At 48.2% G+C, this 13,335-nt stretch overlaps 1 protein-coding gene across 2 annotated transcripts in view; it reads right to left on the bottom strand.

The window, feature by feature from the left end:
• The window catches only part of ilk (integrin-linked kinase), a 128,384-nt gene that overhangs the window by 104,731 nt on the left and 10,318 nt on the right, over positions 1–13,335 (bottom strand). The window lies entirely within an intron of this gene.

Here is a 13,335-nt window from a genome sequence, read left to right on the forward strand (position 1 = left end):
TGGTGGAGGCAGGCACGCTGACATCGTTTAAGACTTACCTGGATAGTCACATGAGCAGCCTGGGAATGGAGGGATACAAACGATTGGTCTAGTTGGACCAAGGAGCGGCACAGGCTTGGAGGGCCGAAGGGCCTGTTTCCTGTGCTGTACTGTTCTTTGTTCTTTGTCTGTTCTTCCTAAACACTGAATAACCCTCAATATTTAGTTCCCATCCTTGCTCACCTTGGAGCCACGTCTCTGAAATGCTGACTATATCATCCCCCTTTACATCTATCTATGCAACTAATTCATCCATTTTATTTCAAATACTGTGTGTTCAGGAACAAAACCTTAAGGCCAGTCCTTTTGACATTCCTTGTCCTGTTGCTATTATTTCTTACTGTGTCCTTATCTGATTCTGGCCCTTGATTTCCCTGCTAATCGCTTTTCTTCTTCTCCTTGCTGTCTTTTCCTCTTGTTCTTGATATCCCCTGCTCTGAATCTTTATATAGGTTCCCATCCCCTTGCTATATTAGTTTAAACCCTTCCCAACCACTACAGCGAGTACCGCCCCCCCACTCCCCCCCGCAAGAACATCAGTCCTGGTCCTGCCCAGGTGTAATCAGTCCAGTTTGTACAGGTCCCAGAACCAGCCCCCAATGCCCCAGGAATCTGAAACCCTCCCCCTCACACCATCTTTTCAGCCACATATTTATCCTATGTATCCTGCTGTTTCCACTCTGACTAGCACATGACACTGGTAGTAATACTGAGATAACTGTCTTTGAGGTCCTGTTTTTCAACTTGCTTCCTAACTCCCTATATTCTACTTTTAGGACTTCATCCCTTTTTTCACCGATGTTGTTTGTACCAATGTGTACCACGACAACTGGCTGTTCACCCTCCCCCCTCCAGAACAGTTTATTGCTTGCTGTCTGTCAAACTGCTCGAAAGGTTAAAAGCGTTCCTTCCGTCGGTGCTCCCCTCTTTCGGGCCTCCCAAGCTCTATCGGACTCTGACATCAAAATCAGACAAAATCTCACACTGCTCAAGAATGCAATCACCAAATGACCTAACTGAAAGTGGATTTTTCTAATAACGGCAGAAAGACACAGTTCTATTATTGAAATCAGATGTAGCATGAGGTTATTTTGTTATTTCTAGGTCACCATAAAATAAAAATGTCAAAGTGGCTTAATGAAGTAGTGTTTCTCATTTGAGGATGGAATGAATTTGAAGTTTCAAAAAACAAAGTAAAATGAGGCAAAGTCACAGCCATAGGGAACAGGAGGAAGCCAATCGACCCTTTCAATCTGTTCTGCTATTCCATTAGATCAAGGCAGATCTGTATCTTAACTCCATTTACCTACCTCAACAGCAATGCCCATGTCCCATGAATGAATTTAAAAAACCTCATAGTTCCTCCTCATAGCAACTAACACCCAAAGTCCTGAGGAATAACTGCAGCTGATCTTGGAGGAATCATAGCCACAGAGTTGCGATATACAGGCCCACTGGCATGCGGGCACACCCTGGTGTCCATCACAGAATGCATCCTTTCTGTATGTATCACAGCTTGGTCTGGCTCCTGTTCTGACCAAGACCACAAGAAACTACAAAGGGTTGTGAACATAGCCCAGTCCATCACACAAACCAGCCTCCCATCCACTGACTCCATCTGCACTTCCCACTGCCTTGGGAAAGCAGCCAGCATGATCAATGTAGTAGTTTATTTATTAGTCACAAGTAAGGCTGACATTAACATTACAATGACGTTACTGTGAAATTCCCCAAGTCGCCACACTCCGGTGTCTGTTCGGGTCAATGCACCCTAACCTGCACGTCTTTCAGACTGTGGGAGAAAACCAGAGCACCCGGAGGAAACCCATGCAGACACGGGAAGAACATGCAAACTCCACACAGACAGTGACCCAAGCCAGGAATCGAACCCAGGTCCCTGATGTTGTGAGGCAGCAGTGCTAACTACTGTGCAAGGACCTCACGCAGCCCGGACACACATTCTGCTAACTTCTTCCATTGGGAAAAAGATACAAAAGTCTAGGTCACGTACCAACCAGCTCAAGAACAGCTTCTAATCTGCTGTCATCAGACTTTTGAATGGACCTACCTTATATTAAGTTGATCTTTACTGTAACGCTACAATCTGCATCCTCTCCTTTCCTTCTCTATGTACGGTATGCTTTGTCTGCATAGCGCACAAAAAACAATACTTTTCACTGTATACCAATATACTTGACAATAATAAATCAAATCAAGTCAACCAGGTCTCAACTATGGATTAAATACTACCCACCACCTTGTTTGTCCAGTTCGGGAGAGTCAAAGGCACTACAGTGGAGTTTGATCCCTTTAAATAAGCACCTTCTGGCAACTCCTACAACCGAGTGGGCCCCACGTGTAGAGGTTCCTCAGGCGTGACAGACAAAACATCCCTCCCCAAGGGAGGGACTCAACAACCTCCATCTCTGGTGTCTATGATACATCTTCGGCATCACACGGAAAGACAAAGTGACAAATGAAGCAGCCTAGAATGCTAGTGCTAATCAAGCAAAGAGTGCATCACTGGTTTGGGCAGACTGGGAGATGGCTGCATTCCCAAGGGTATGCTCTATGGAGAGGTAGCCTGTGCCATGAGACCAGTCAGATACCCAAAGCTGCGGTTCAAGAATCCTGTCAAAAAAGACACGAAAAGCTCAACATCGATCAGGACAAGTGGGGAACTGACAATTGATGCAAATAGTGACACCAGCTGTGGGCAAGAAGCCACCACTATGGTGATACGTGGTTTCAGAAGCTGCAAAGCAGACACCAACCCTGTAAACAAGGCCTTAGCAGGGACACCCTGCACCAACAGCAAAGGACAACTTCATGTCTGGCACTTGTAACAGACGTTGCCTGTTTAGAATCAGCTTGTTCAACCATAAGTGCAGCAGATGATGTCATCTGACTTCACCAAATTTCTGAGGCTGCATTCCTATCATTTTCACATGTGGAAGCATAACAATCACCCCTATTTCAGTTTCCTCTCATTCTTCTTAAACATAGAAATCATAGAAACCCTACAGTACAGAAAGAGGCCATTCGGCCCATCGAGTCTGCACCGACCACAATCCCACCCAGGCCCTACCCCCATATCCCTACATATTTACCCGCTAATCCCTCTAACCTACACATCTCAGGACACTAAGGGCAATTGTTTTTTTTAGCATGGCCAACCAACCTAACTCGCACATCTTTGGACTGTGGGAGGAAACCGGAGCACCCGGAGGAAACCCACGCAGACACGAGGAGAATGTGCAAACTCCACACAGACAGTGACACAAGCCGGGAATCAAACCCAGGTCCCTGGAGCTGTGAAGCAGCAGTGCGAACACTAGAAAATATAGACACCATTTACCCAGTCCCTTATCTCATTGGACTGCTTCCATTGCAAGTATATCCTTCCTTCAATTAGGAGAAATAAACTGCACACAGTATTCCAGGTGTGGTCTCACCAACTGCAGCAAGGCTTCTTTATTCTTTACTCCAATCCCTTTGCAATGAAGATCAACATGCCATTTGTCTCCCTTGCTATACCTGCATGCTAACTTTCAGTGTTCCTTCTACACAAGTTCCTCTGAATATAAAACCCTCAGATTACAGGAGCAGAATTAGGCCATTCAGCCCTTCGGGTCTGCTCCACCATTTAATCATGGCTGATAAGTTCCTCAACCCCATTCTCCTGCCTTTTTCTCATAACCTGTGATCCCCTTACCAGTCAAGAACCTATCTATATCTGTCTTGAAGACACTCAATGGCCTGGCTCCAAAGCCTTCTGCAGCAATGAATTCCACAGATTCACCACCCTCTGGCTGAAGAAATTCCTCCTCATCTCGGTTCTAAAGGATCGTCCCTTTACTCTGAGGCTGTGCCCTCGGACCCTAGTCTCTCTGACTAATGGAAACATCTTCCCCATGTCCACTCTATCCAGGCCTTTCAATCTTCAGGAGACAAAATTGCTCCTCCAATCACAAATTCTGTCCCCCTCACACTCGCTACTGCAGCTCCACAAATCTCAGGTTCCCTCTCACTTGCTCCTCCAGTCACAGATCCTACCAAAATAATTCTAAATTCAGAACAGGCGTGAAATCGGGAAAGTTCCAGATCCATTTTTTCAGTGAGACTACCAGTCGAATCTTATGCACTCTGCAATTAAAAAAAACCCGCGGTCTGATTTCTGCCTTGTAGGGGAGAGTGGGCGGGGCCTAAATCATCCAGAAGCCGGCTGAAAGCAGCAGAGGGCACCATTGCCCATCTGCAGGTCTCTGCTCAGAGTGGCAAAGACCTGTCACTGCCTCTGCTGCTATAGCCAACCCCATGGCCACCCCTCCCCGCCCCCGATTGCTGTGCAGAGTGTGCAGCGGAACGCTCCTCCCCCCACCCATCGCTATGCAGAGTCGCAGCATTCCCCCCCCTTCCCCCACCAATCACTGTGCAGAGTGCATAGCGGTCCTCTGCCCTGCCCCCCTCATCTGGCCCTGCCCCCTTGGCATTACCTGGTGCCAGCTGGACACTGCCACAGTGACAGGCTGGCAATGCCAGGGTCTATTACAATCTCAGCAGCTCGCCTAGCACATCAGCTGGCAGGGTTCAGTGGTAAGATCGCCCCCACTGTATCTGGAGGAGCAGCGAGAGTGGGAGGAAGCGAACCTGTGATTGGAGGAGCTGGAGCAGCCAGCGTGAGAGAGACAGAATTTATGATTGAACATAGAACAAAGAAAAGCTACAGCACAAACAGGCCCTTCGGCCCACAAGTTGCACCGAACATGTCCCTATCTACTCGACTTACCTATAACCCTCTATCTTACTAACTTCCATGAACTTATCCAAAAGTCTCTTAAAAGACCCTATCGAATTCGCCTCCACCACCACTACCGGCAGCCGATTCCATGCACCCACCACCCTCTGAGTGAAAAACTTACCCCTAACATCTCCTCTGTACCTACTCCCCAGCACCCGAAACCTGTGTGACCTCTTGTGGCAACCATTTCAGCCCTGGGTAAAAGCCTCTGAGAATCCACTCTATCAATACCTCTCAACATCTTATACACCTCTATCAGGTCGACACTCATCCTTCGCTTCTCCAAGGAGAAAAGACCTTGCTCTCTCAACCTATCCTCATAAGGCATGCCACCTAATCCAGGCAACATCCTTGTAAACTTACCTGGGTTGGTAAGTTTGCCGACAACACGAAGGTTGGTGGGGTTGTGGATAGTCTGGAGGGATGTCAGAAGTTACAGAGGGACATAGATAGGATGCAAGACTGGGCGGACAAGTGGCAGATGGACTTCAACCCAGATAAATGCGTCATGGTCCATTTTGGTAGGTCAAATGGGATGAAGGAGTACAATATAAAGGGAAAGACTCTTAGTACTGTAGAGGATCAGAAGGACCTTGGGGTCCAGGTCCATAGGACTCTGAAATCAGCCCCGCAGGTGGAGGAGGTGGTTAAGAAGGCGTATGGTGTGCTGGCCTTTACCAATCGAGGGATTGAGTTTAGGAGTCTGGGGATAATGATACTGCTATACAAGACCCTCGTCAGGCCCCACTTGGAGTACTGTGCTCAGTTCTGGTCGCCTCACTATAGGAAAGATGTGGAAAAGATTGAAAGGGTGCAGAGGAGATTTACAAGGATGTTGCCTGGATTGAGTGGCATGCCTTATGAGGATAGGCTGAGGGAGCTCGGTCTTTTCTCCTTGGAGAGACGAAGGATGAGAGGAGACCTAATAGAGGTATATAAGATGTTGAGAGGCATAGATCGGGTGGACTCTCAGAGGCTTTTTCCCAGGGTGGAAATGTCTGCTACGAGAGGACACAGGTTTAAGGTGCTGGGGGTAGGTACAGGGAAGATGTTCGGGTAAGTTTTTCACACAGAGGGTGGTGGGCGAGTGGAATCGGCTGCCGTCAGTGGTGGTGGAGGCAAACTCAATAGGGTCTTTTAAAAGACTCCTGGATGAGTACATGGAGCGTAATAGGATGGAGGGATATAGGTGGGTCTAGAAGGTAGGGATGGGCGGCACGGTAGCACAGTGGTTAGCACTGCTGCTTCACAGCTCCAGGGACCTGGGTTCGATTCCCGGCTTGGCTCACTGTCTGTGTGGAGTTTGCACATTCTCCTCGTGTCTGCGTGGGTTTCCTCCGGGTGCTCTGGTTTCCTCCCACAGTCCAAAGATGTGCGGGTTAGGTTGATTGGCTATGCTTAAATTGCCCTTAGTTTCCTGGGATGCGTAGGTTAGAGGGATTAGTGGGTAAATATGTAGTGATATGGGGATAGGGCCTGGGTGGGATTGTGGTCGGTGCAGACTCGATGGGCCGAATGGCCTCTTTCTGTGCTGTAGGGTTTCTAAGATTCTAAGAATGTGTTCGGCACAACTTGTGGGCCAAAGGGCCTGTTTGTGCTGTAGTTTTTCTATGTTTCTAAATCTCCTCTGCACCCTTTCTATGGCTTCCACATCCTTTCTGTAGTGAGGCGACCAGAACTGGGCACAGTACTCCAGGTGGGGTCTGACCAGGGTCCTGTACAGCTGCAGCATTATCTCCCGATTTCTAAACTCAATTCCTCTATTGATGAAGGCCAGCATTCCATACGCCTTCTTAACCACAGCCTCTATCTGCGACACTGCTTTGAGTCCTATGAACCCGGACCCCAAGGTCCTTCTGATCTTCCACACTGCCAAGCGTCTTACCCTTAATATTATATTCTTTCATCCTATTCGACCTGCCAAAATGAACCACCACGCACTTATCTGGGTTGAAGTCCATCTGCCACTTCTCCGCCCAGTCTTGCATCTTACCTATGTCCCGCTGCAACTGCTGACATCCCTCTACACTATCCACAACATCACCAACCTTTGGAGGAGCAGCTCTTGCACTTGCTGTTGCCCCAAACACAACTCGCGCTGCTCCCACTCCCACTGACAGCACAGTTGCATTTTTTAAGCCCCGTACCAGCCCGGAAGCACATATTTAAAATGGTGGATTCATGAGATCCCAATGTCAAAAATCCACCTGACAGCAGAAATTTCATATCCCTGTAGAACAGAGGACCAACCTGTGTTTTGTAAAGTTTTGGTGTAACTTTCTTGCTTTTGTACTCTATACCTCTATCTAAAAAGCCCAGGAATAAGTATGAATTTTTTTTCAAACAGCCATTTCAATTTGTCTTTTCACCGTCATAAACCCCAGATCTCTGTTTCTGCACCTCCTTTAAAATTTTACAATTTGAAATTGCCGCTCATTCTTCTGACTAAAATACATCACTTCAAATGTCTGTCCTTTAGGTTTCATGCACTGTGTGTCTGCCCATGTCAACAGCTTTCTGAAGTTTGAATATCACTCTGTAGTCTATTACCAGCCTCCCCATTCGTTAACCAAATTGACGAGTTTCACATCTTCTGCAATCTATGCATTGGCAACACCATCAATTGCTGCGCTGCTGGAAATCACATAAATATGAACACTTACAAGTTTCATGCTTTTGAAAAGTTATTCTGCTTTTCTATTCTTACAACCAAGGTGGACACCTTAACACTTACCCACGTTATACTGCCATCTGCTTGCCCATTCACCTAACCTGCTATATCTCTTTGCAGCCTCTTTGTGTCCTCCCCACAGATTGCATTCCCACCTAGCTTTGTATCATAGGTCTGACCTCTATGTGACTCCAGACCCACAGCAATGTGGACTCATAACTGCCCTCTAAAAGCCACTCAGTTACAAAGGCATTTATGGATGGGCAGCAAATACCAGCCAGGCTGCCCATATGAAATAAAAAAACTGACTGCTAACTTGAAGATAGCCATCTACCCCTATTCTCTGCTTTCTGCCCATTCGCCAATCCTTCAACCAACCTATTAACATTTTGTGTGAAGCCTGACTGAATGCCTTCTGGAAAACCAGGTATACAACATTTACTATCTCCCCTTTCTCTACTGCAGCAGTTACAACCTCAAACAACTCTAATAAATTTGTTAAACAGGGTTTCCTTTTCATAAAACATGTTGACTTTTTCTACTCATTCTTTGCTTTTCAATGTGCATTGTTAAGACTTTTTCCACCAACCTGACCTGGAACTTTATTGGCATTCCTTTACTGTCACTGACTCAAAATCCTAGAAATTCCTTCATTGGTAAGGGAGAATCATAGAATTATTCTGATGAGAACAATGGGAATCATAAGAACTAGGATCAGGAGGAGGCCATTCAGCCCCTCCAGCCTGCTCTGCTATTCAATACGATCATGGCTGATCTCATCTCAGCCTCAACTCCACTTTCCTGCCCGCTCACCATCGCTCTCCAACCCCATTACTCATTAAAAATCTGTCCAACTCTTCCTTAAATTTACTCCAAGTCCCGGCATCCACCGCGCTCTGGGGCAGTGAATTCCAGACTCACCATCCTTTGAGAGAAGTAACTTCTCCTCATCTCTGTTTTAAATCTGCCACCCCTTATCCTAAAACTACGACCTCTTGTCCCAGATTGCCCTACAAGAGGAAACACCCTCTCCACGTCTACTTTGTCCATCTCCATTATCATCATGTACACCTCAATTAGATCGCCTCTCATTCTCCTAAACTCCAGGGAGTATCGGCCTAAACTGCCCAATCTCTCTTCGTAAGACAAACCTCTCATCTCTGGAATCAATCTAGTGAATCTCCTCTGAACAACTTCCAATGCAACTCCATCCCTCCTCAAGTAAGGGGAACAAAACTGTGCGCACCATTCTAAGTGCGGTCTCACTAATGCTTTGTACAGGAGCAGCAACACTTCACTGCTTTTATATTCCTTCAACAATAAATGCTAAGATTCAATTTGCAAATGGAAGGAGGCCATTCAGCCATGGTGTCTGCACTGGCCCCGAGTGAGCAATTCACTTAGTGCCAGTCCTCACCTTTTCCCTGGAACCCTCACATTTATCCTTTTCAGATAATAATCCAATTTCCTCTTGCCTGCTGCAATTGAACCTGCCTTCACCATACCTTCAGGCAGCACATTCCAGATCTGGCAGCTCACTCCAAGGTGCAATGTGGGTTTACTGACACACAAAGGCTGCAGTGGTTCAAGAAGGTAACTCATCACCAACTTCTCAAAAGGTAATTACGGATGGACAATAAATGCATTAAAAGATGCTATTTAATGCCCTGTTTATGAATTATAGCCACTTTGCAGAAATTAAATACCAACTTTCATTTAATGACAAAAATACAAAGGCCTCAGTCAGTAAACAGAGGAAATAGGAACAGGCCATTTGGCCCCTCGAACCTGCTCCACCATTTAAATAGATCCTGCCTCAATTAATAAAGGCAAGTGTTCCATGTGTCTTCCTATCTACTTGTCCTGCTGCCTTCAGGGGTCTTTGGACCTACACGCCAAGGTCACTCAACCTCTGTACTTTCCCGGGGCTGACCATTCATAATAAATCTTGACTTGTTAGTCCTCTGAAAATGCATTACCTCACATTTTTCAGGGTCAAATTCCATTTGCCGCTGTTCTGCCCATCAAAGAACAAAGAACAATACAGCACAGGAACAGGCCCTTCGGCCCTCCAAGCCCGCGCCGCTCCCTGGTCCAAACTAGACCATTCTTTTGTATCCCTCCATTCCCACTCCGTTCATGTGGCTATTTAGATAAGTCTTAAACATTCCCAGTGTGTCCGCCTCCACCACCTTGCCCGGCAGCGGATTCCAGGCCCCCACCACCCTCTGTGTAAAATACGTCCTTCTGATATCCGTGTTAAACCTCCCCCCCTTCACCTTGAACCTATGACCCCTCGTGAACGTCACCACCGATCTGGGAAAAAGCTTCCCACCATTCACCCTATCTATGCCTTTCATAATTTTATACACCTCTATTAGGTCACCCCTCATCCTCCGTCTTTCCAGTGAGAACAACCCCAGTTTACCCAATCTCTCCTCATAACTAAGCCCTTCCATACCAGGCAACATCCTGGTAAACCTCCTCTGCACTCTCTCTAAAGCCTCTACATCCTTCCGGTAGTGTGGTGACCAGAACTGGGCGCAGTATTCCAAATGCGGCCGAACCAACGTTCTATACATCTGCAACATCAGACCCCAACTTTTATATTCTATGCCCCGTCCTCTGAAGGCAAGCATGCCATCTGCCTTATTCACTACCTTCTCCACCTGTGACGTCACCTTCAAGGATCTGTGGACTTGCAAACCCAGGTCCCACTGCGTATCTACACCCTTTATAGTTCTGCCATTTATCGTATAGCTCCCCCCTACGTTTGTGAACAGAACTCCCACTCACCTGATGAAGGGGCAGCGCTCCGACAGCTAGTGGCTTGTGCTACCAAATAAACCTGTTGGACTTTAACCTGGTGTTGTGAGACTTCTTATTGTGTACATCATTGGACACAGACTTCCAGTCACAAAAACAACTTTCAACTATCACCCTCTACCTCCTGTCACTCAACAAATTTTGGATTCAATTTGCCAAATTGCCCTGGATGCCGTGGGCTCTCAGATTCTTGATCAGCCTCCCATGTGGAACCTTGTCAAAAGCCTTACTGAAGTCCACATCGACTACATCAACTGCACTGCCCTCATCTACACACCGAGTCACCTCCTCGGAAAATCTACTCAGATTAATTAGACATGATCTCCCCCTGACAAATCCACACTGACCATCTCTGATTAGTCCTTGTCTGGTGGAGGTTAGTTCTGTCCCACTCAATGTTTTTCAATAGTTTCTCTACCACTGCTGTTAGACTCACCGGCCTGTAATTTCCTGGTTTCTCCCTGCTTGTATCACAGGACATTGTTAGGCACGGGATTGTTATGGGGTTAGCTGCCAATGTGGAACCAGAAACACAAACAGAGCAGCCAGGATCGGATTGAATGGCAGAGCGGGGCCGAGGGGCTGAGCGGCCTCCTCCTATCGGGAAGAATTGACCCCCAGACTGCCCGCCGTTTCCCAAAGCTCCAGTGGACACACCAGCCCCGAGTTACTGCTCCGCTCCCCCACTGCCCAAAGTTACTGCCCCACTCCCCCAAGTTACTGCCCCGCTTCCCCACTGCCCCTCGTTACTGCCCCAAGTTACTGCCCCGCTTCCCCACTGCCCTTTGTTACTGCCCCGAGTTACTGCCCCGCTCCCATAGAACCATAGAAAATTACAGCTCAGAAACAGGCCTTTTGGCCCTTCTTGTCTGTGCCAAACTATTTTATGCCTAGTCCCACTGACCTGCACTTGGACCATATCCCTCCACACCCCTCTCATCCATGAACCCGTCCAAGTTTTTCTTAAATGTTAAAAGTGACCCCGCATTTACCACTTTATCCGGCAGCTCATTCCACACTCCCACCACTCTCTGCGTGAAGAAGCCCCCCTTAATATTCCCTTTAAACTTTTCTCCTTTCACCCTTAACCCATGCCCTCTGGTTTTTTTCTCCCCTAGCCTCAGCGGAAAAAGCCTGCTTGCATTCACTCTATCGATACCCATCAAAATCTTATACACCTCTATCAAATCTCCCCTCAATCTTCTACGCTCCAGGGAATAAAGTCCCAACCTATTCAATCTCTCTCTGTAACTCAGCTTCTCAAGTCCCGGCAACATCCTTGTGAATCTTCTCTGCACTCTTTCAACCTTATTTACATCCTTCCTGTAACTAGGTGACCAAAACTGTACACAATACTCCAAATTCGGCCTCACCAATGCCTTATATAACCTTACCATAACACTCCAACTTTTATATTCGATACTCTTTACGACCCTATCCACCTGTGACGTCACTTTTAGGGAATTCTGTACCTGTATTCCCAGATCCCTCTGTTCAACTGCACTCTTCAGAGTCCTACCATTTACCCTGTACGTTCTTCTTTGGTTTGTCCTTCCAAAGTGCAATATCTCACACTTGTCTGCATTAAGTTCCATTTGCCATTTTTCAGCCCATTTTTCTAGTTGGTCCAAATCCCTCTGCAAGCTTTGAAAACCTTCCTCACTGTCCACTACACCTCCAATCTTTGTATCATCAGCAAACTTGCTGATCCAATTTACCACATTATCATCCAGATCATTGATATAGATGACAAACAACAATGGACCCAACACCGATCCCTGCGGTACACCACTAGTCACAGGCCTCCACTCAACAACCACTCTCTGGCTTCTTCCATTGAGCCAGTGTCTAATCCAATTTACTACCTAGCGACTGAACCTTCCTAACTAACCTCCCATGAGGGACCTTGTCAAAGGCCTTGCTGAAATCCAGGTAGACAACATCCACCGCCTTACCTTCATCCACTTTCCTGGTAACCTCCTCGAAAAACTCTAATCGATTGGTCAAACATGACCTACCACGCACAAAGCCATGTTGACTGTCCCTAATCAGTCCCTGTCTATCCAAGTATTTGTAGATCCTATCTCTTATCACACCTTCCAATAACTTGCCCACCACCGACGTCAAACTTACTGGCCTATAATTTCCTGGATTTCTTTTGGAACCTTTTTTAAACAACGGAACAACATGAGCCACCCTCCAATCATCCGGCACCTCCCCCGTGAATACTGACATTTTAACTGACAGCCCCGAGTTACTGCCCCGCTCCCCCACAGCCCCGAGTTACTGCCCCGCTCCCCCACTGCCCCCGAGTTACTGCCCCGCTCCCCCATTGCCCGAGTTACTGCCCCGCTCCCCCACTGCCCCCGAGTTACTGCCCCGCTCCCCCACTGCCGCCGAGTTACTGCCCCGCTCCCCCACTGTCCCCGAGTTACTGCCCCGCTCCCCTACTGTCCCCGAGTTACTGCCCCGCTCCCCCACTGTCCCCGAGTGACTGCCCCGCTCCCCCACTGTCCCCGAGTTACTGCCCCGCTCCCCCACTGCCCCCGAGTTACTGCCCCGCTCCCCCACTGTCCCCGAGTTACTGCCCCGCTCCCCCACTGTCCCCGAGTTACTGCCCCGCTCCCCCACTGCCCCCCAGTTACTGCCCCGCTGCCCCACTGCCCCCCAGTTACTGCCCCGCTCCCCCACTGCCCCCCAGTTACTGCCCGCCAGTTACTGCCCCCCAGTTACTGCCCCACTGCCCCCCAGTTACTGCCCCACTGCCCCCCAGTTACTGCCCCGCTCCCCCACTGCCCCCCAGTTACTGCCCCGCTCCCCTACTGCCCGCCAGTTACTGCCCCACTGCCCCCCAGTTACTGCCCCACTGCCCCCCAGTTACTGCCCCGCTCCCCCACTGCCCCCCAGTTACTGCCCCGCTCCCCCACAGCCCCCGACACCATCTTCTTGTCCCTGGTTACCGGCTCCAGTTGCCCTGGTTACCGGCTCTCCCCCCGCC

This window comes from Mustelus asterias, chromosome 10, assembly GCF_964213995.1.
Source record: "Mustelus asterias chromosome 10, sMusAst1.hap1.1, whole genome shotgun sequence".
Classification (NCBI taxonomy): Eukaryota; Metazoa; Chordata; class Chondrichthyes; order Carcharhiniformes; family Triakidae; genus Mustelus; species Mustelus asterias.